Source organism: Microtus oregoni, unplaced genomic scaffold (genome assembly GCF_018167655.1).
Source record: "Microtus oregoni isolate MIOR12 unplaced genomic scaffold, Mior012 000000F_ref0000247, whole genome shotgun sequence".
Classification (NCBI taxonomy): domain Eukaryota; kingdom Metazoa; phylum Chordata; class Mammalia; order Rodentia; family Cricetidae; genus Microtus; species Microtus oregoni.
In genome coordinates this window covers 67,453,582-67,475,681 of record NW_024543059.1, presented here as the reverse complement: position 1 = coordinate 67,475,681, position 22,100 = coordinate 67,453,582, and the positions used below count along the sequence as shown (strand labels likewise).

Sequence of the window (22,100 nt, the reverse complement as noted above, 5' to 3'; positions counted from 1 at the left end):
TCCCTCCCCAACCTGCTTTTGGTCACGGTTTTTTATAACAGCCTATAATAGAAACTCTAACTAAGAAAATGGCATACACATTTTCCCAACATCTTTTATGCAAAATATTAGATTCATGGAAAATTGTGGATGGAGAAGGGAAAGCAGTGATGCTGGGGTCTGGCTAGGAAGAGCAAAAATACTTCTAAAGGGCCGAGAGGACCACTCGTTGTCAGTTGAGAGAGGGCCATATTTCTCACTGGTCAGTCATGTCCTTCACTTTGAAAAGATGTACAGAGAGTAGAAGGAAAAAGCAAATAAAATACTTCCCTATTTCTTTTGGCACCGTAAAAGTGATATGATTCAAAGGCTGGAGTGGACATGGTATGCCTCAAAGAATGTGTTTCTCAATATAGATGAATAACCCACCCTGCCTGTGGCCTTCACTCTGCAGGTGCCTGTGCAGTGATTCTGGCTTTATTGTGAGGAGGTGGCGGCTCTCCTACAAGCATAGCCTAATAACGTGACTCCCGGAGTTATGACACTTGTGTTATCTGCAGATTATGACACTTCTGATCAAGACGCCCAGATTAGCACGTGCACTCCAAAGTGCAGCTCCCTCTCTAGCTACCTCGTTGGCTGTGGTTGTCTGTCCCGCAGAGACGGCACAATCTCAGGAGACCTTTGCTTTTCTCAACTTAATATAACTTACTGTACATGATCTCACCCAGCTGCAGAACTTTGTAAACAAAAGGGACAAAAGGACCCTCAAAGTGCAATAGGAACGGTTTATTTTTCCAGTACAATTGAGATGCAGAAAGCCTCACAGAGCAGAGACCCTCACATTGTCAAAAGGCACAGTACTTAAAATTTGTGATAGAGTTTATGAAATATTTTGCCTCATTCTTTGTCTTTTGCCTCGGTCCCGTTAGCATGTAGTGCTCCAGAAAACTTTAATTCACGGAAGGATTATGTGAACCCCCTTCCTTCCTGACCCCCTCGCCTCCTTTCACTCTCTCCCTTCACTCTCTCTTAACATGAAATCTTTGGAACTCAACCTGTTCATGTGGCAAGGTTTTGCCTGGACCATGGCCACATGGAAGGATAAATACCACTTTTCTTTTGAGAGGAAGGGCACACAGGGCAAATGTGTAAAAACAGCTGCACACAGATGGTTGTGTGTTTTAGCAGTGTACAGCATGTCTAGACTGCTAATGATCAGGATCTCTTCATTTGCTCTTCACACGTAGCTATGTGGGCAGTGTGGGCTACTCAGCAAGGTCCAGCCAGTAAACCTGGAGTCCACGATGACAAGCGTAGCATGCAGAAGGAGAGGAAGCAGATGTTTGTATTCATCAGCAAAATGCCCTTCCGCTCTGGGCAAGGCAAAAAGAGAGATCTGAAAAACAGTGGAGTTTTCCATCCACTCTATTGAATCGAAGACCCATACCTATGAACACCTGATTTTTGACAAAGAAGCAAAAAATATAAAATGGAAAAAAGAAAGCATATTTTACAAATGGAGCTGTCATAACTGGATATCAACATGTAGAAGACTGCAAATAGATCCATGTCTATCACCATGCCTAAAACTCAAGTCCAAATGGATCAAAGACTTCAACATAAAGCCAACCACACTGAACCTTATAGAGAGAAAGTGGGAAGTACACTTGAACTCATCAGCACAGGAGACCACTTCCTAAATATAACCCCAGTAGCATAGACACTGAAAGAAACAATTAATAAATGGGACTGCCTGAAATTGAAAAACTTCTATAAAGCAAAGGACACAGTCAACAAGGCAAAACGGCAATCTACAGAATGGGAAAAGATCTTCACCAACCCCATATCGGAGAAAGGGCTGATTTCCAAAATATACAAAGAACTCAAGAAATTGGTCATCAGAAGAACAAATAATCCAATAAAAAAAATGGAGTACAAACCTAAACAGAGAACTCTCAACAGAGGAATCTAAAATGGCTTAAAGACACTAAGAAAATGTTCAACATTCTTAGTCATCAGAGAAATGCAAATCAAAACAACTCTGAGATTCCATTTACACCTATAAGAATGATAGATCAAATTGTCATCAAAAGCACTGATGACAACTTTTGCTGGAGAGGATGTGGGGTAAAGGGAACACTCCGGCATTGCTGGTGGGAGTGCAAGCTGGTACAGCTGCTTTGGATATCACTGTGACGATTTCTCAGAAAAATTAGGAAAATCTTCTCAATTGTCCTGAATCAGCCATATGACTGGTGACAAAATAAATACAGCCCAAGATTATGTCTACTTGCTGCCTGACACTCTGAAGTGAGATAGAAAAATTTTAAAGGTAGGGCTTTTAAGAAAAGGAAATTTTCTTTCTTCCTTTTTCCTTCTCTCTTGTTTTCCTCCCCCCTTTTTTGTTTTGTTTTTGTTTGTTTGTTTGGAGAATGTAATTTCGGCCAGAATGGGAGAGTCTTTCTCACTTCTGCCATGACAAACAGGGATTGTTACATGATGGAAAGACAGACTGAATAAAAGGAAGCCAGTGCCTCTGGAGTTAGGGTTTCTGGGATGGAAACCAGAGAGAGAGAAGATCCAAGCAAGAGTCCAACCTGAATTTCTTAGCCTCCCAGGACTAGGTGCCAGGAAAAAGAAGGACACTGTGGGAGAAGAAGCTGTTGGGTCCTGTTTGCGTCTCTGCGAAGTGGCCATTTGCCCAAGCTGGAGCAGAGCCAGGGCACAACTTAATTTGGCAACTAGGCATGATGAGTCAGAAATTACCCTGGAATTTTGCTTTTCAGGGTAGTGGCTGTCCCTGCGTAACAAGGAGAGACACTGAAGGTTCCTTCATCTCTGGATTAGGAGACAGAAGCAGGGAGGAGGTGAGGTGTGGTGAAGAGATCAGGTGATTTGTAGTTACAGGTCTGCCCATGGGGCTGGGATGCAGGAGCTGAAACCGGACTCCTAATCTTGGCTCGGAATGGGTTATCAGATGAGGAGGCCTGCACAAAGGTCATGGCATTTGTTTTATTGGCTAAGTTAAGGAAATAACACCAGGGCTTTTGGTAGCCCTGAGTCCACCAGAGAGGGCTCTTGGCAGTAAGAGAAGACAGCACCAAGAACATGGAGACACAGGAGAGGGAAGCAGCTTCGCTCAGATGTGCCCAAGTGTGCCTTTGTCTGATGCCCTGGGAGACGTTCAAGGCGACCCCAGGAAACTGTGCACCTCATGTTACCAAAAGATAAAGAGCCCTAAATAAAACGTACAATTGTCATTGAATTACTTGGTTGTGTGTGGCAAGGTCTAACCCACACACTTACTTGCCACCTTCCTGTTCCAGATTCCCTCCTACTGAGATTACGTGCGCGTGACACCCCAGTCCTAGAATGATCATAGAAACCATTGTAGTGATATACTCCCAAGACCTCATTCGGAAGACACGCCGGACTGCACACCTTAGATGCTGTGTACGTATGTATGTACATTTCTAATACAAACACTTACAAAATGGTATATACATGCATAAATGAAGAAAGTAACAGCAGGAGTGGGGATAACAGGTAAAATGCTTGCAACATTATCTCCATGGGCAGGAGGGTTCCTTTGCCAGGGAGGCACTAGCAGACCACAGCTTTAGTACTGAGCTCACGCTTTGCTCTGAAAGCACAATCACAGGCAAGACAACTATTACGGATACCTTGCTCTCAGGGGAAACTTGATCCTAATCATGTAACTCAGAGTGCATTTATTGGTGCTAAATGCGCTAAATACTGAAAGAGTTAGCACTTTTAAAGCTGTGTCTTTGCTAGCTTTAAAATGTATTGTCGCAACCACTATGTCAAAGACCAGAGGAGCTAACTGGGATGGAGGCTGACCTTCAACCCTCCACCGAGGCAGAAGTTGGGCACTTCTCCTCAGTGCCTTATAGCATGACTGGGGTGAGCTAAAAGTCCACCTTGAAGGACCACAGTCATAGAACTCGCAGACCCTACCTGCCAAAAAGAAAGTAAGTGGGGCATGGGCCAGAGAGATGGCTCAGAGCTCAAGAGCACTGACTGCTCCTCCAAAGGTCCCGAGTTCAATTCCCAGCAACCGCATGCAACCATCTAGAATGAGATCTGGTGCCCGCTTCTGGCATGCAGAGATGTGTGCAGACAGAACACTGTGTACGTGACAAATAAATAAATCATTTTTAACAATAAAAAGTAAGCGGGGAGCGAGGTCTGGATTGGAAGGCAGAGGTGACAGAGCACGGCATAATATTTCAAGGGACTGGGGAAGGATTTAAGAGCCCAACTATGGCCGCAGCCAAAGGTGAAATGAAGGGGCTGTAACTGAGAGCAAGGTCAGACAGAGTGCCTAGCTTCAACTTTTGCCAGTTTCCAAATCCTCACCCTTCAAGTGCTCACTTCTATTTGTGATAGCACAGGTGCTGACTTTTTGTTGATCATGGCAGTCATCTGAGAAATCTGAGACAACATCTATGTGGTGCCAGCTGAGCCCATTGTCACATAAAACCCGTGCAGTCACTGTGACAGGGGGTTAGTACGTATCTCGGTTTGACAGTGACAGTTGTCACGAAGCCATCACTAGTCATCAGCCGTCCACTCTCGCCTGTCCTGGTCGAGATGTCTAGCTGCAGGATCACCCTGGTTAGACATCTGTCAGGCATATGGACATCTAAGGCAGAGGAACACGCTCTATAAAAAGCAGAACAAACCAGTTGCTTTGTCTTCCTTGACAGAAAGTTCTGAGCTTATGGAACTGCTTAACTGCCACCAGATCTACAGCTGTGGCCTATTTTAGTGCTATCACCTAAAAGCAGAGCTCAATAAAATACTTATTACATCCTTGCGACTTTGTGGCTCTGTAAGCCTTGGAGTGAGAAGTGCCAAGGTCGGCGACAGGGCCATCCAAAAGGTTTGGTAGAACTGGGCGGAAATTACTGTCAGTAGCTTACGCAGGGGGTATCAAAGCCTATGTTACACAGTGGCAGCACACATAAGTACTTACTGTTGGCAATCCCATTAAGCACTCACTGTAAGATTTGAAAGTGGCGATTGCATTGGAGTCCTATTTGTAGAAAGTTGCATTAATGTGGGCGTTGGCAGCTGCAAAAAACAGGTGAAATCATTTGTGTAAAAAGCATGAAAAATATAATACTGACTTACAGCTTTCTGTCAAACTGCTAAGTAGGAGTATACATACGAATTTCTTTTATTGTTGTGGCTTGTTTTTAAGTTAGGCACTTACTGAGAAACATCAGACGTGAGCAGAACTTGTTTACTACCCTGAATTACGTGCTAGAAGGAAATATTAGAATCCCGATCCACAACTGTGTAAGAGTGCGTCCAGGCAAGCCGTTCTCAAAGTAGTCACTCTGCCAACAAATATTGAGAAATTGCCCTTGCAGTGAAAGCAAAGCAGAAAACGAAGGATCGTGCTTATCTGAGCCTTGGTTCTGATTTACCCCACAACTGAATTGTACAGCCCCACAGCGAGGGATCGTAGCTACCCTGGCTGCATCCAGTAGCATTAAACAAGATCACTACAGTCTTGAGTTAAATGTGTTGTTTACTCTCGTGTTAAAATTAAATATCCTCCCGGGACACCTTGACTGGGGTCTGAGCAGAAGGAGAAAAAAGCAGGGGATGAAGAATGAATGAATGATGAATGCATGAACCATCAGCTTCAGGGCTCTGTGTTTCTTTTGAGTAGACTCACGCTTCACCAAAGCGAACACAAATAGAATGGCGGTGAGGTGTTATGTTGCACATAAAAAGTTCAAGAGTTTTCCCTTAAATAAGTTCAAGTAAGTGTAAATAAGAGAAACCGATGGCACCAGGGGCTCCTCATCGTACCATGTCACTCTTTCTCCCATAGCTTGGACATTTCAAGGAATGCAACACTGAATGTTGGGTAAATTCCAAGCCTGGAGTCTCTGAGGCTTTGCATCTCTATGATGACAGATAACGGTAATTTTTAATTTACTTCTCACATCAGCTGTCCACCTAAATATACTCATTTCATTCTCATTTTCCTTGTCCAACTCAATGAGGCTTGACCACTATATGCTGTCTACAAACGAGACACAAGATTCCCACCTCCCTCAAAGTTCCCTGGTAGCTCTTTGTGATTAATCGACCTCCATAGGCCTCCCAAGACGATCTAGATCTGCCTTTCCTCTCAGGTTGCTTTATGTAAACTATAATTTTATTGATTAATTGAACTGTGTGTGTGTGTGTGTGTGTGTGTGTGTGTGTGTTTGTATCAGAGAACAACTTGTGGATGTCTGGCCTCTCCTTTCTCCATGCCTATCTCAGGAACTGAACTCAGGTTGTCAAACTTGGCAGCCAGCTCTTTTACCCACTCATCCAACTTGCCAGCCCTATTCTATAATTTTATATGAAGCCATTTTATGCTAGCCCCTGCTGCCAAACCCTGGGTTTTGCCTTCCATAGCTTTAGCTACATAGGATCAATAATATTTTAACAATATTACATGAAAAATTCTAAAAATAATCATAAGCTCTTCATTATGCATGAATATTTTTGAGATTATAAAGTGTTTACTATTTTTTTACTAGATGGTAGCCAACTGATTTTATTTTAAAAAATGACGTCATCTATTAGAAAGGCAACTTCATACCCTCAGCAATCGCAATGATGTCATCTGTTAGAAAGGCAACTTCACCCTCAGCAATTGCAATGATGTCATCTGTTAGAAAGGTAACTTCACCCTCAGCAATAGCAATGATGTCATCTGTTTTGGTTTCATCAGCTCTTCTTGTTCTATTATACTCATTTGAATGCCTTCCCTGAGGAAATGCCCAATTTCTGAGAGTGGAATTACTCGTTTTGGTTCCAAACATAGGCACTGGATCATTTAATATGAAATTTGTTGATATTATTAGGTTTTGATAAGTCTGCATGGAAATTAGATTTTTATCATAAGTCTACTTTAATCTATGAGGATGATAATATGCACCTCTGTTTGTCAATGTGTTCATGCATTCTGTGTTGAGCTGCATTAACACTTGAGCATGAAATAAGTTTTGCATTCCCCATGTGGATTTTACTCAGTCATAAATAAATTATTTTTGTATATTGTTGTTGATACATTGTATGAGTTGTCAGTACAGTGTTAAAGATTTTTATTTCCATGTTCATGAAATCTTAAGTTTTCCTGTGACATGTATGAGTTAGGGTTAGCTACCAACACCAACCTTATCAAATAAATTTGGAAATGTAAATAATCACCCTGTTTTTTGAAATCGAGAAAATAGGTTTATTTCTTCTTTGAGAGATTTTTAGAATAATGGCTCATATTACCCGGGCAAGTAGTTGGCTTTGTGTGGAGTTTTAAAATAAATATCTAATGTTTTAATTAACCACAGGGTTTAACAGATTTTGTTTTGTTTTGTTTCACCTTTGACCCTATGACAACTTTTAGTTGTCAATGAATTTGTTCACTTCATTTAAATTGGCAAGTTCATCAGTTAAAACTGTTTGTAAATGTCGCTGATATTTTAGCATCTCCAGTGCATGTTTGGCTCACTTTCTTCTCTTTCAGGACTGAATGTGTTATTTGTGTATGTTAATAAACCAGACTGACTGCCAAGAGATCTACCATTAAAATAATCTTCTACAAGAACTAACTGCCTTTGCCTTTATTGATTTCGATTTCCTGTTTGTTTCTATGGATTTCCATTTTCATTTATATTAAGTTCTGTTGTGGGATAATGCTTTTTGTACACTGTAAAGATTTGTCCCTCGCATATCGGTTTAATAAAACACTGATTGTCCAGTAGTATAGGTGGGGAAACCAGACCAAGAGAACTCTGAGAAGAGGAAATGAAAGATACAGTTTCCACCCAGACACAGAGGAAGCAAGATGAGAATGCTGTACTGATAAAAGGTACCAAGCATGTGGCTAAACATGGACAAGAATTATGTGTAAATTTAGGTTGTAAGAGCTAGTTAATAAAGAGCCTGAGCAATAGGCCAAATAGTAATTAATATAAGCCTCTGTGTGTTTCTTTGGGACTGAACAGCTGTGGGACTGGGCAGGTGTTGAAATAGGAGCGGCGGGGCTGCATCCCCAGCACCCTGCCACCCGCATGGCTAGCTTTACCCGAAATAATTACATGGAAACTGTATTCTTTTAAACACTGCTTGGCCCATTTCTATCTAGCCTCTTCTAGGCTAGCTCTCACACCTAGACTAGCCCATTTCTAATAATCTGCTGTAGCCCACGAACTGGCTTACCAGGAATGATCTTAACCTGCGTCTGCCTGGAGTGGGAGAATCATGGCAACTCCTTGACTCAGCTTCTTTCTCCCAGCATTCTGTTCTGTTTTCTCCACCCACCTATGTTTTAACCTATGAGGGCCAAGCAGTTTCTTTAATGCTTAACCAATGAAATCAACAGATTGATATATGACACTCCCACATCAGGCAGGGCAGAAACTTCTGTCTTCATATTCTGGGTTCATCTCTATTGGTTTTGTTGTTGTTGTTTATTTACTTATTTTGCTTAACTAGGGAAAGGTTTGTATTGGAACTTTCTTTTCTTCCGTCACCATTTAGTGTTTTTCATACCAGCACTAATTTATCATCATCAAATATTTGTTTCATAGCCCCTTAAAATGTGTGGGAATACTTCAGGTTTTTGCATTGTATAAAATAATGAGCTTTATTATAACATTTTAACCTTCCTTTGTCTCCTACCCCCATTATTTTCTTTTCCGAAACAATTCCTCTTTCCCTCTACTTTCATGTCCTTTTCTCAATACAAGACAAAACTTGTGACATTTATCTTTCTTCCTAGGTTTAGCCTTTTTATTTAATATGGTCATCTCTCACTTCTCGTCTTCATTAAGACATCATAATCTCCTTAACTGTTAATAATAGTCACCCACCCTCAGGTAGTACTGTAGCTCTCCATAGACACCATAACTACTGTGCACCTCCTGTTTTCTCCTCCATTCTCAGTGTGACTGTTGCCATCCACTTTACTTCTAATGTCACTGTTATTAGATTCCATGCAGATGACAAGTATTTCAGAGTTTGAAAATAAGCCTGTGTCTTGTACACAGGGCTTCATTTTGGCTTCCTAGGTTCTTCATTTATGTGCATTCGAATTTCCATCTGGCATCATAATCTCAGTGTGACTGAGAGAGGAGGGGGTTCGGAAGGAGTGAGAGGGGACAGAGAAGAATAAGGGGTGGGTGACTGTCATCAAAATATAAATGCACCTGTATAAAAATGGTACAATGAAACTTATTATCAAGAATAATTAATATATGTTGATAAAGAACATCAAAGATAGAAATCCCTATGACATTTTTGTTTCACTATGGCATTATTGACTGGAATAAATTCAGATTTTGTTTCTCTAAAATTATTTTGTTTTCGTTTTTTAAAGGTGTTTTCAACAAGTAAATTATGGGCAGGTTTTCTTTTCAGTATATTTGTTCTGTAACTTGTGTATTTCTGATAAAACAATACCTTCAGTATTTTATTTTCTTCTTTAATATTCATTGAGCCTAAGTACAACGTTCCTGGAGCATGTACATGCATATGTGTGCATTCAGATCACATGTGCATGGGAAGTTATCAGAATTCTTGTATATTACGTCAGTTATCCTTCAGGAACATTGTAAAAATTCTAATTTATTATCTCTTAAATATTTCCTATCCTTTCTAAAATTGCTTTTCTTCTGGAACTCTTTTATACAAAATCTTTTCTTATTTTTGAGAATATATTACATCATTCTCCCTCTTCCCTTTCCTCTTTCAAAACCCCTCCATATCCCATTGCTCTTTTTCAAATTCATGGCCACTCTTTCATTAATTGTAGTTACATGTAAATATACATGCACATACATAGCTCTATGCACATACACACATGCACACATATACACACATACACAAATTGTAGTTGGCATTTTCTTTGGGCTACCAACCAGCTCCCAAATAAAGACATGAAGACTCATTATTTATTATGATGCTCAGCCTTAGCTTAGGATTGTCCCACTAGCTCTTTTTACTTAACTTAACCCGTCTCTACTCATCTACATTTTGTGTCAGGTATTTTTACCTTTTTCTCATTCTGTATGTCCTACTTTCTTGCTTCCTCCATATCTGACTGACTGGCCCCTGACATCTCCCTGTCATCTCTTTTTCTTTCTTTCCTGAGCCTAAATTCTTCCTCCTACTTTCTCTGACTGCAAGTTCTACCTATGCCTCCTCCCTTGCTATTGGCCATTCAGCTTTTGATTAGAACAATCAGGTGCCTTAGTCAGGTCAGGAGAAACAGCAATACATCTTTACATAATTAAGCAAATGCAGCAATCTTTGCATAGTTAAATAAATATTCTGCAGCACACGCACAGCTGTTTTCCTAAATATAACCTGCTGGATCCATAAAATGCTACTTGTAGGTGTATTTTCAGTACTGACCATTGGGTATTGAATAATCAGTCAGTGTGCTTTTTCTTGGGAAGACTTCTTTCTCCCTCTCTCGGCATTCTTTTCATGCCGGTAGCTCCTTGTGTAGATTTGAGCCTGCATGATCTTTGCTCCCATCCCCTTTAGCCTGTCTACTGTTGTCCTTGTTCAGCTCATGTTTAGACAGTCACATTAGTGATGCTTTATGGGCGTGTCTTCTGACATTAGTAGGTGGCACAGCCTCACAGAAAACTCTCTGATCTTCTGGCTCTTACAAGCTTTCTGCCTTCTGTTCCACAATGTTCTCTGAGCTTACGGTGCAGGAGTTGTATTGTACATGCATCAGTTAGAACTGGGTTCCATAGTTCTGCATTCAGACTGGCTGGGACTCTGCTGGGACTCTTTGTTTCTTAGATATTAGACCATTTGACGTCCTTTAACTCAGGATACTGTGATCTTTTCCTATTTATTTTCTTTTTGTCATTCATTTTATATAATTTCTATATTTCAATTTCCTTTTTACTTTCCTTTGCTGTGCTCAGTGTTTTCATAGAATCGCCAAAGGAATAATTCATCTGCAGTACAGTGAATTAAAATTTGTACTACACTCCCATTTGACTGCTTTATATCTCCGTTGTGATAATGAAATTCCCCAACATGGTCCTGTGAGTTATTTGTTTTTCCTACTTTTTAACATAATGTTAATGATTATTTTCAAGTCTTTGTCAAATCTTGCAATCTATGAATCATATATAGCTATTTGGATTGATTTACCTATTATAAAGGATAATATTTTCTTATATTTTTTACTTAACTTTTGTTGGATGCCTGACATCTTGCTCAGGATACCAGAAATTAAGCTATATGTTAGTAAGTCAAGAAATGGGTGTCGCTTCTCTCCTACTATGGGAGGATTCAGGAATTTAATCAGCTCTCCAGCTGGATTTGGATTGAAGTTTTATTGCTATTTTCTTCTGTGTCAGTTGGAGTTCTCTGAGTAAACAGAATAATGTGATCTGGCTAGCTAGTTTTGGTAAATAGATGGATAGACAGATCATTACTTTACCCATTTAATTACCCAGGCTCAAGCACATCTGTTTCATCATATTTTCATAATTTACTAAGTACACTACTGTTCAATTCTGCCTTTGGGCCTTGTTTCCTTTGTTAATGCCCTAGTGCCACATAAGACTTATGTTAAATGTGATTATCTCCTTTTCCAGTTTTCCTATTTCGTGCCATTATTTTCTCAGATGTCACCACAGTAAAACTGCTAATGTGTGTGTGTGTGTGTGTGTGTGTGTGTGTGTGTGTGTGTATGTGTGTATCCACCCAAAGCACATTGTTACAGATCTAAACAGAATGCTCTAAAAGTTTTTAAGGACAGCTAGGAAAGGAATTGGCATGCTATAACAACCTAAGTAGTGCAAGCAACCATAGAATACGGGAAGGGCTCAAAAAGTTTCCTTGCTCTAGACTCTGGAGAGAGCTCTACTCAGCCACACTCTCTAACCCAGTGATAGAGAGTTCGGACGTCTGGCTTCCCAAACAGCAAGAAAACAAATGCCTGTAATTTTTACTAATGTGTTAACACACTCGTGAGACAGCAACACAGCAGGTGTGGCGCAGATGCAGACACACAGCCTTATTGAGCCAGCCAAGACACCAGCAGGGACTTCTCGGTAGACAAATTGGCAGGCTATTTGACACATCTGTCTGTCCTGAAAGGACACTCAGATGCTGGTGGTGCTTTGGGAATTAAGTTATTCATAGCTATTAAGCAAACCTAAAAGCTAAAGCTTTAAGTAAACACTTGATTATAGGGGAAAGGCAATGTAAATGGCAAGGTTGATTTGCAACATCATTTTCATGGTTGCCACCACGTGCTCTGTTGCTCAGTTAGGAAATGGAAGGGCCGCAGGGTCTGCCCCTAAAGTCACAAATCCAGCTCCTCCAAGATGACATAGAAATGCCAAAGGGAAATCAGATTTCTGATGGACACATTGTACTTAGAGATGCGAGATAAGCATCAAGATAATGAGATTAAACACTGATGGCATTGGCTTTGGGGAAAGCCAGGAAGAAGTGGGAAAGCAGATACCACTGTTCTTCAGTAAGAAGCCACAGAGAACACCATGCATATGTGTGCTTGCATAGTGCCAATGAAGTGAAAGCTGGAAGGGTTGAAAATAGCAGAAGATAAAGACAATAAAAGTGCTTGAGGACTTGAAACTAAAGTAATAACGCGGGGGTGGGAGGAGGTGGCTCACGCCTTTAATCCCAGCACTAGGGAGGCAGAGGCAGGGGGATCTCTGTGAGTTCGAGGCCAGCCTGGTCTACAAGAGCTAGTTCCAGGACAGGCTCCACGGCTACACAGAAAAACCCTGTCTTGAAAGAAAGAAGGAAGGAAGGAAAGAAAGAAAAAAAAAGGAAAAAAGGGAGAGAAGGAGGGAGGGAGGGAGGAAGGAAGGAAGGAAGGAAAGAAAAAAGAAGGAAAAAAGGGAGAGAAGGAGGGAGGGAGGGAGGGAGGAAGGAAGGAAAGAAAAAAGAAGGAAAAAAGGGAGAGAAGGAGGGAGGGAGGAAGGAAGGAAGATAGATTTAAAAACAAATTTCATAGCTCTATGTAAGTGTGTGTGTGTGTGTGTGTGTGTGTGTGTGTGTGTGTAATAACATTTTTGGTGACTGTGTAATATACCAGTTCAAAAGAAGCTATTATGTTTCAAATACCACGGAAGTGCTCTAGGAATCTCTACATGAAGGAAATGGGGAGCAAAACTCTTCAGAGCCAAACTCTCTCACACCAGTAATGAAGTGGGGAGACAGGGCTCGGCCACTCATCTCCATTGGCTTCTCCTCTGCTGGTCCTTCTAGATTCTTCCCTGTCTTCTCAAGCCATATAAACAGGCTCACTGCAGTGCTAGTTTGGCAAACATTAACCATTATTAAATCAATATTTCCATCTGTGTAAACACATGTGTTTACTTGAAAGACTGTTTCTGTGAGGGCTACCAGTGCCAAGAACCATCAATATATCAATGTTCAGTACGAAAACTCAGCAATCAAAATAAAGTAGATTAAATTCAAAATTATGGGTATTGTAGAGGGCCAAAAATGCCACATGATGAAGTCACTCAGAACACTGAGAACATTAAGTCCCTTGAAAATTGGGGGGGGGGGGACAAAGTGGTGGAGATTTCCAGAGAAAGGCCGCAGGGATTTGGGGTGAAGACCTTTGGCAAAATAGGCTAGCCTGTGGTTACTAAGCAAGCAAATTTCCTCATAGCGTCCCGTGCTGGAACAAACTGGGGCTCCCAACCATTGTCCAGCCTCTGTGCCCGTATGCTGCTGACATTGAAGTGGGTCACACAGTGGGAGGGGGCACATCTCATATTTATTCTATCAAGAGAATTGTAACCCAGCTGCTGTGCATCTCTCTCTGAGGGTAGAAGGCGAGGTTAGCATCTGCAGGGCTCAAAGTAGTTGCCAGATGAAGCTAATGTTATGTCAAGAAAAGATAGCACTGAAAAATGGAAAAGACATTCCCTCCCCTCTCCTGATACCTTCAATCTCGCTAATGTTGCTTATTGGTAGAACTGTTAGGGAAGCCAGATCTCAACGGTGTTTACCAAGTATCATAGAGCTCACTCCATGTTTTAAGGTTTCTATTGCTGTGAAGAGACACGATGACCATGACAACTCTTATAAAGGGGAATATTTAATTGGGGCTGGCTTATAGTTTCAGAGGTTCAGGTGCTGGCAAGGTAGTGAGAGGTCTACATCCTGAACAGGCAACAGGAAGTGGTCTAAGATACTGGGCAGTATCTTGAGCGCATGCAAGACCTCAAAGCCTGCCTCCACAGTGACACATGTCTTCCAAGTGTGATTCTCTTTGGGGGCTATATTCTTTCACACCACCACACTCCAAAAGGGTAGAGTGGGGGAGATAGCAGGAGAATAGGGCAATTAGCATTTGTATTCATTTGCTTAACTTCAGCCTACACTCACATCCCATGACCACACATCAGGTGTATCTAGAGGGCTAAATACCCCAACCCTCCACTCCTGGGGCCCCATGTCTTCAGGCTGCCCCTTCTCCAGCACCTACTCTCAGTAGGATACCCTGATGCTCTCACTTTTGCACAGGCCACTAACTGCCATGAAAACCCCAGCTTAGGGTGGCCTGTCTCCCAGTACTCCCTGCTTCCTTCCCTTCATTCTCCAAAGAGGGATTTCTCCTTTTTCACCCTGTCTGGCCCCCAGCCTTAGCTGCAGGCACATCCTCCTTTCATGGTTATTAATAACCTCCAGTGTGTGCTTCTCTTCGGTTTCTTTACTCTCCAGTTCTCTTGGAGATTCTGTGTTATTTAACCCCTTGGACTTCTCAGGTTCCTCTTCATTTCTCCACTACTAACTGCTGATTTCCCTGAAAGTTGTTCTTCCCCCTAGAACTCTCTCCAGAAATGAACTGAAATTGAGTTCTGTATTAAGACAATGGGTTAGAAGTCTTTCTGCCAACTGTGAATGAGAAGTGTTGGGGGTTAGGAGGTGGGAAAAAAAAACCTATATTCCAAAGAGAAAAAAACAGTAGGGACAATAAAAGAATAAGGGGGAATGGGTAAGCTAAAAAGCATGGAGAAACACAAAGTAAACTCAGAGAAAATTAGAAATAGTGTTCAGCTGTAGCCTGGCAAGGGGAGCCTATAGAGCTGAGTGGAAGTGGGGCCGGGAGGGGAGAAAGCTTTCTAAAGGAAATTCTCAGTGTGCTAGCTACTTTCATAACAACTTGAGACAAGCTAGGGTCATTTGGAAAGAGGGAACCTTTATTGAGAAAATGACCCACTGGATTGGCTTATAGGCAAGTCCAGGAATCATTTTCTTAATTAGTGATTGGTGTGGGAGGGCCCAGCTCACTGTAGGGAATGCCAATGGTCCTGAGTAGTACAAAAAAGAAGGTAGAGAGAGCTTTGGAGAGCAATCCAGTAAAGCAGCACTCCTCCATGGCTTTTATTACAGTTCCTGTCTTGATACTGCCTTGACTTCTTTGGATGATGGACTACAAACTTTACTCCCCAAGGTGTTTATGGTCATAGTGTTCTATCACAACAACAGGCACTCCAGGGAAGACACTCAGCATGAAAGTGGGGCAGGCTTCTGCCCGAAATGATATGTAAAGCCACAGCGAAATACAGGAAGGTTAAGAAAGGCAACTGACTCCTTGATAAATTATAGCCTACAGTGGTTGACTTGAGCGGGAAGTGAACCAGAATGCCAGACAAAACACTCAAAGGGGCACTTCATGCAAGATGGTGGTAGCCACTTGCCTTTGCTGGACCGCCGGACCGTGAAGTCACTCAGACCCACAGGGTCTTTGAGGAGAGACACATCAGCAGAGGATGAGCCTGCAAAGTGTGCAGCATCTCCAGAACAATGAAAGGGGGCAGGTTTCATGGCAAGATGCTTTTAAAAAGTTGTCTTATGAAACTGAAGAAAAATAAGGTGGAACAGTGCTGCTTGCAAGAAGGAGAGAAGCCAAACTAGATATGCAGTAGCCATGGCAACTTTGGAGGGTGGCTGAGCATGTGGTTGCTGAGTGGGGCTCTGAAGAGCAGGGGCTGCAAACATCTGGTGCCAAGGGCAGGGAGGTGTGTGGTGGCCAGACCAGATAAGCTGCCCAGCCATAAGGTCACCCTGACTCTGGGCAACAGCAGGATATTTGAGATGGGTCTCAGCAATAGTCCTGTACTTAATGGTGCTTCAGAAACCAAAAACCTTGAACCAGATCAATGACTCATTACAATAAGTGTTTTTATGTAAAGCTGTTTGGAGATATATATTGTGTGAAATACCACAGTTTGCAATGTCACTTTGATGGATGAATGTTCAATGCAGAAGTGGGAAAGAGAGCAGATTGGAGTAGTTCACACTCGAAGGAGAGACAGAACTAGAGATCCAGCAATTGTGGTAACAGGTGAGGAAGTAGAGGTGACATGTCTGTAAGAAGTAGGACTGGGAGGGTATTGGCAGCATTAATCTAATTAATCTTTATCATTAAAAAATCAGGAGTCAGATATTGGGGTAGGAACCTGAAAATCAGAGAATCAGGGAACAGCCACCATTCACCTACTATCTCTACTGTTCCTCCATTCAAAAGGGCAGAGATACTCTCCCTGCCTCCCCTTACTACTTCCTTTCCCCTCTCTGTCTACACGCCTCCAAACCTCTATGGCTAATTTAGGTCAGCTACTGGCTGACTCTGAGCTCTGATTCCAAGCAAGCTTTATTTGTCAGAACACAATCAAAATATCACAAAACAGTCCCCCCTTTTTGTCTAAATAAAAAGCAAAGGTCTTAACTAACATAGAAAAATTATATACAATAAGAATAATAACTATATACCAAATATATGTAGGCAAGAATTACATTAACAATGTCCAGTCCATTTGCATTTGACAAATTCAGAGAAAATATTCCATTATCTGTCCTTGGTGAGTCCAAAGTTTTGTATCTAATTCACTTTCTATCCTAACTTGCATTACCAATGCAAAGCTAATTTTTATGTTTCTCAACCTTATATACTTTACACCTCTTTTGTGAGTTTCTTTTATGAATTTGGTAGCAAGGAGAACTATAACTATCTAATCTTAAACACCATCAGGGACCTGATAAGGATATAATATTTTCTGAGTAAACAGGAAGTACAGAATAAACAACTTCCAAAACTAAGAAATGGCAGAAACAAGTGACTGCCTGGACAGTCACCCAAAGTTCCTCTGTAAAACTGGAGCATTCATCTTTGGCCTGAAGGCCTCGACTATCTGACAGACTTTTCTGTGAGGCATGATTTTTAAAGGACTACCTCACCTTGCCTTAGCAAAGTTTGGCAGTCATGTTCTTTTGTGTCCTGCTTGTCTAATTTGTACAGCACATTGTCAGAAGTTGAAGCAAGGGCAGTTTCTTGCCCAGTGGCTTACTTTCACCACAAAGAAAGTAAACTCCATTTCTTCAATACCTATCATCTTGTTTGAAGTAGATTGATGCTGCCAGAAACAGGCATGTCTCGTTCTCATAAAAAACCTTATGTTATTAAAATATATCTTAAATGCCATATTCTGTAGATCTCTGAATTATTTGAAGGCCACCTGTCTATTTAAAATGTATCTCTGTTTAACCTAGAAAGCATACCTAACATGACTACAAGTTTTATTGTAATGAGTGACTAACTATTAACCTGCATTTCTTTATTATTCTAACCAGTTTATAATAATAACTTTTGAAGACTAGAAATTTACATTAGATTGTTAAATGAGCTGTATAGGTATAATACCTTGAACAAGAGTAGAAATCTATGTACAGTAGGTTCTAACAAATATATCTTAAGCAAGAGTATATATACAATATAACAAAAATAACCTCAAATTTGTATCAGTATACAAGAATCCATACCAATGTAAAATATTTAAGACTAGTAGGCTTTTTTGGGTTAAAAGTATATTCAATCATCTACCCTTTTATCCTAACACTTTATATCCTCCTTTCCTTTTCAGAACAAGATCCCTGAATCCACTCTTCTTTGCTCAGATTTTTTTCCTGACCATTACCAATAGCAACTTGTAACCAACCTCCCTAAACGATGACAAATATTCATAACACACTGAAAGAAAAGACTGCCTACCCAAACTCTTGGGAATAATTTGTCCTTTTTCCTTAGGTGTCTCATTTGTTCAATGGTCTTCAGATTTCTTGGTTAGATGCCTTCATTCTCCTGGAAAGACAAAAAAAAAAAAAAAACCTGCCTCAACCCTAACTTTGGGGAGTTTCCCTTTTGACAAGTTATATCTGATCAAATGAAAAGCATTTTGTAAGTTGTATGAGTTAGTTTCGATTGAATGGTCAGGCTATTTGATGAACTATCACCTCTTCAAATCAGAAGATCTTACCTTTATCAATTTTTGATCCAGGTATCCATAGCTTTTCTTCTCCTGTGGAAACAAAAGCAAAACTACTTTCCATTCTGAGGTAAACACATCATAAAGGTATACAGGCCAATTTAATTCAGCAGTGTTTTTCTTTTATCCAGTGTCTCACTGGACCTCTCATTCCCTTCTCATTAGCATTTAGAAAATGTAAGCTTAATAAAGTGTTGTACAATCTATCTCTGGGGGTCTTTATTATCTCTTTCTGTTTATTAAGCAAATCTTCTAGAGTTTGATTAGATCTTTCTATAACTCCTTGCCCTGTTGGATTGTGTGGTACACCTATAATATGTTTTATGTTGTAATATACAAAAAACTGTTTCATTTTACAAGAGACATTACTGGAGCATTTTTAGTCTTTATTTGTACAGGTATTCCTATGATGGCTATAAATTTTAATAAATGTGTCATGACAGAGTCAGTCTTTTCAGAATTCAAAACAGTTGCCCATTGAAATTCTAAATATGTATTTATGGTATGGTTTAAATATTTTAATTTTCCAAATTCTGCAAAATGAAACAAAACCATTTGCCAAATTTCAATTCTTTGAATACCCTTTGGATTATTTCCTGCAGGTAGTGGAGTTTGGTCATACAAAGAACAAGTAAGACATTTTCTTATAATTTCCTTGGCTTGTTGTCAAGTGATGGAAAAAATCTTTTTTCAAACCCTTGCTATTCACATCATGGTTCTTATGAAATTCTGAGGTTTCTAGCACATTTTCTACTAATAATTCATCAGTTCCACCATTATTTTGTACTAGAGAACCTGGTAGATCTGTATGAGATCTGATATGTATTATATATAAGGGATAATTTCTATTTCTAATTAGTTCTTGTAATTAAACAAATACCAAAATTCTGAATAATTTGGAATGAATCCAGAGGTTTCAATATATAAAATGATTCTTACTTCTTATTGAGAGTCTGTAACTATATTAAGAGCTTCTGGAAAATCTAATAATACCATGAAAATGCATATAATTCTGACTTTTGAACAGTATCATAAGGACTTTGAGCTACTTTACTTAAATGTAATGATTTATAACTTGCCTTTCCTGATTTTTTGTATAAATACAGAATGTAAGGACTCCAAAAATTGGTATTCTTTGTACAATGTGAGGAAGAATCCAGTTAGTTCTCTTTACAAACTGAATTCTCTTGCTTTTGAGATATTTATTGTTAATCTATCCCAAAACTACTAAAAACTCTTTGCCAGTATTCATTTTCTGTCCATAAAGAGGAAATTTCAGCAATAGTAGGTCACTCCCTTGTAGCTGCTACTGTAGAAATTGCTCCAGGCAAATTTTTTAAGGCTTGCAATATAAACACACTACTAAAGGCCATATAGTGAATCTCCATCATAAATGTATGTGTGATTCCAGCTACATTCAGTAGCAAAATAATTGAATCTTAACATTAACAGTGCTTTTGGAATTGTCCTCAGTGAGCCAAACCCTGGAGGGAACCTGACAGGGAGACACCCACATAGCCCTGCATCGCCCTTAGTCCATTGTATTTTATCTTCTAAAGCTGTCCTGTCATCCAGGGCAGTATGTTTTTTTTTCTACCATAGTCATTAGGTCCTTTAATTTCTTGGTGGAAGAGTTTCCCCCATGGTGACAGATAATGATTAAACCAATTTTACATGGAGGCCTGTGATAGCCCTTCCACTGAGTTATTTCCCAATGTTAAAATGTTACCTAGTCTGTCCCTTGTTGAACTCAATTCATTGGCCCAATGTTGGCCTTTGCCACAATTATCCACAGTCCAGAAGGCAGGATCATTCTGTTTGAATTACTGATAGAAAAAAAAATACTCTTTCTAGAAATGCCTTGCCTACAATCCTTTTTAGGTAACCTTGTTCATCACAATTAAAACATATGATATTTTGAGTTTTCTTCAAGCCTTTGGAAGTCACCACTGCTATCCAAGTACCATCATGGTTATGAGCTTTGACATCGACTATATCTCAGATCCATTACTCTGTGGGTACTGATTACCCTTTTTTTTAAATTGTAAATTACCTTTTCAAAAGCCAAAGATTCAGTCAGTATTTGTCTAGCTTCTGGAATTGTTATCATTCTATTTATAGCTGAAGTCAACATTTGTAATAAAACCAGTAAAGGTTTCTTTTGGGCCTTGTATAAATTTAGTAAATGACTCAGTTCTCTTTCTGACTTCTTCAACTTTGTCTCAAGCATCCAAAGCTACTGGATGGCAGAGAGCCAAGGTGTGCTCTTCATATATAGACTGTCTTTGTACACCAACATAATCACCCTCCCGCAGAAGTTTGTCTTGGGATATTTCAATACCTCTAGGCCTCCTTTGTTTTTCAATGGTCTTAGCCTCATCTTTCCCCCAGGTCCTCCATGTAATTGTGGATCAGGCTCCAATACTGCTGCAACCAAGTCTTCCCAGCCATGTGGGATAATTCTGTTATTAGTTGCCCATGAATTTAACATCTGCTTCACAAAGGGTGAATGCATACCATATGAGACTATCATTTCTTTACATCTCCTCAAATCTAACCTTTTCCACAGGAATTCAGTGAGATCTTCCATAGCCTTGAGGATACCTGCCATTATGGTGGTGGTTGTTCATGTTGGTGACTGGATAAATTAAGGCTGGTTATTTGATAACCTTAGGATGTTTTTCTCTAATTTCATAATGTAATGGTGTCATGGCCACCCTCGACCAGCAAGGAATGACACAACCACCAGAGCTCTTCTCACTGCAGTTTTATTCCAGGACCTTTTACACTTATCTCTCTCTTCCCCTCTCTCCTCTCTCTTCTCTCTTTCCTTCCTCTCTCTCTCTCTCTCCCTCTCTCCTCTCTTTCCTCTCTCTCTCTTTTCCCCTCTCTCCTTGACCTCGCTCTTTCCTTCTTTTCTCCCCTTTCTTTGACCTCTCTCCCTCTCTCTCCTTCCTCTCTTTCCCTTTCTTCCCCTCTCTCTTTCCCTCTCTCCCTGGGCAAACCTCTCTCAGCCCTTAAGTAGGCATGGGCTGCCAACCCCGAACTGCCAGGTGGGCACTGCCCATAGCTCACGCATATGCAGGCAGCTGATAATCATTGCGTTATCATAGCATAAGTCAGGTCTTGGCCATCTCAGGAGTTGATTATACATCTCCATCAGGTGTGACACCATGCAGCTCGCTACATAATGGTAGGTTGGTTCTCCTTTAAATTCCTCTGCCTCTAACTGAATATCTTTATTATCTGTTTTAATGAGTTTTTCTAAGGCTTGGAACTTGTTAGTTATAACTTTTTGTACAGCCCGAATTTCATCAGTCAATTCCTCACATTTGGCTCTTATATCAACCAATTTTTTCAGGGATGAAACAAGATTTTCCAAACTTATAATGATTATAATAGACATTGCATGAATCCCAGGTAAGTTAATTATCCCCTCATTTAATTGTTCTATTTCCAAATCATCCTTTGTGGAATCATACAGAGTCCCACCAAATCTGCTGCTGATGACACTGAAGTACAAGGATGTCATCAGGTAGCAGGGTCGGGGCTGAGAACACAGGCGATGCCCAGCACAGAGGACAGGCACTGCTGAACCTACATAGCTGTGAGCTGAGAGTATGTGACAGCAGCCTGAGGAGGGGGTTCATGGGAAGCACACAATCCACAGTGTAAAGGATCCTGGGAGCCAGAGAGCCATCCATCTGAAAGGCAGACACAGGGAAATGTGTAAAA

At 40.5% G+C, this 22,100-nt stretch overlaps 1 non-coding gene across 1 annotated transcript; it reads left to right on the top strand.

Moving 5' to 3' along the window:
• The first annotated feature begins 13,628 nt into the window (after positions 1-13,628).
• On the top strand, positions 13,629-13,790 carry LOC121455012. The gene has a single exon (XR_005975407.1). It is a non-coding gene; the product is annotated as a small nucleolar RNA SNORA42/SNORA80 family (small nucleolar RNA).
• Positions 13,791-22,100: the final 8,310 nt, after the last annotated feature.